The following is a 2380-nucleotide window of genomic DNA, read 5'->3' on the forward strand; positions in this document are numbered from 1 at the left end:
AACGCATCTGCCTATCACTTAACGTCATCGCCCAGCGCCTGCGTCTATCGCCTAACGCCCATCGCTTAGTATTATGCCTATCGTGTAGCGCGTCTGCTCATCGTTCAGTGCAGCACGACTATCGTCTAGCGCCTACGCCCATCGCGTAGCGCGATCGTGTAGTCTATCGCTTAGCGTCCGCGCATCACTTAACGTTTAACGCTATCATCTAGTGCTATCATCCAGCTCTACGCTTATCATCTAATGCTTTCACTGATCGTACAGTACTTTGCCTATTGTATAGCCCGATCGTCTAGCGCGTCACTCCTCATCGTTTAACGCGGCATGTATCTTCACGATTGTCTAGTGCATCGCTTAGCTCCACGCATTGCTATACAATCGCCTACCTCATCGTTTAGCTCCCCACATTGCTACAGGATCGTTCAACGCCCGCATATACAATCGCCTACCACATCGTGTAGCGTCGCTCATTTACTAGACAATCGTCTACCTCATCGTGTAGCTTTGCTCATTTGTTACACGATCGTCTACCCAGCGCCTTGCGCTCAACATTTCTCTTTCTCTGCTCTTGCTCACACATACCCAATACATGAGAAACTCTTGGCAACACCTCTTGCCAATACTTCGGTCAATCATGTGTCCAACCTTACAAACGCATGGTTGCCTTCTCACCTTACAACCTTACAAATGCATGCGTCCAACATTACTTTCTTCAACATTCTGATCCATACAATCATAAAAGCATAAGTCTACCAAAATAAAAATCTCCATTACAGTTTACAGAGGAAATATCACAAAAGAATATTCTGGTAAGCATTTGTATTTGAGAATATAAACCTTTCATAAACTAGATGCGATTTAGACAGATTTTATGTGACATGAATAAAACTAAGAATGGTTGATAATGTAAGAGATGCAAAAACACCAAAACATTATGAGCGAAGCTGCTTGAAAACCTAAGAGTGGAGATCGGAAGCAGAGATCGAAGCTTGAGCTTGAAAGTGATGGAATGGCAGAGATCGGAGCTTTTATTAGACAAAGCTGCTTGCGAACCTAAGAGTGAAGATCGAAGCTTGAGCCTAAAAGTGATGGAATGGCTTGTCGGAGTTGGAACAGAGCGAAAGAAATGAAACTTAGCAGCAGAACGAATAGTGCGAAGATTCGAGGAAAAAGCAGAACAAACAGCGCGAAGATTCGAGGAAAAGGCGGTACAAACAGAGCGGAGGAGACGGCGAAGGAGATGATGGGGGAGATGGCAGAGGAGATGATGAGGAGACGGCGGAAGAGATGATGGAGGAGATGGCGGAGGAGATGGCAGAGGAGATGGCGGAGGAGATGATGGAGGAGACGGCGAAATTAACCCTACAAGTTTTTTTCTTTTCTAAATTAACCCTACGGCGGAAGAGTGCTTATGAAATATCACTCAATTTTTAAAAATTAAGCATTCCATAGATTATTTTAAATAAATAATCTAACATTCCATATTAAATAAAGAGGGCTAAATAAATAAAATAAATAAATATTCCATATTAAATTGATTCTATATTTAAAATTATTTTAAAAATAAATAAATATCACTTGTGCTTGTAGAAATAAAATATCCACAAGTTTTTTTTTTCATAATAAATTATTTCTTTAAAAATAAATAAATAGATATTTCCTCAAAGGTTTTTTAAAACCTTCGATTAAGAATAATACATATTTCAAAGATTTCAAAATCCTTTGATAAATGTATATCTCTTTCAAAGGTGTCTATAACCTTCGATAAAAGTATATATATTTTTCAAAGGTTTTTTAAAAGACATTCGATAAAGGATAATACATTTTTCAAAGGATTTTAATGTCCTTTAATAAATATATACCTCTTTCAAAGGTATCTAATATAACTTTGGATAAACGTATATATTTTTCAAAGGTTTTTTAAAGACATTTGATAAAAGGTAATACATTTTTCAAAGGATTTCGATATTCTTTGATAGTGTATATCTTTTTTAAAAGTTTTCCTAACACTTCGATAAATATATATATATTTTTAAAGGTTTCTATTAACCTTCAATAAAAATACATATTTCTCGAAGGTTTTTTAAAGACGTTCGATAAAGGGTAATACATTTTTCAAAGGATTTTGATAACCTTTGATAAATGTACATCTTTTTCAAAGGTTTTTCTAACACCTTCGATAAATATATATTTATTTTCAAATGTTTCTATTAACCTTCAATAAAAATACATATTTCTCGAAGGTTTTTTTTAGACATTCGATAAAGGGTAATACATTTTTCAAAGGATTTTGATATCCTTTGATAAATGTATATCTTTTTCAAAGGTCTTCCTAACACCTTCGATAAATATATATTTTTTTTTTCAAAATTTTGTATTA

Source organism: Benincasa hispida, chromosome 4 (genome assembly GCF_009727055.1).
Source record: "Benincasa hispida cultivar B227 chromosome 4, ASM972705v1, whole genome shotgun sequence".
Taxonomy (NCBI): Eukaryota; Viridiplantae; Streptophyta; class Magnoliopsida; order Cucurbitales; family Cucurbitaceae; genus Benincasa; species Benincasa hispida.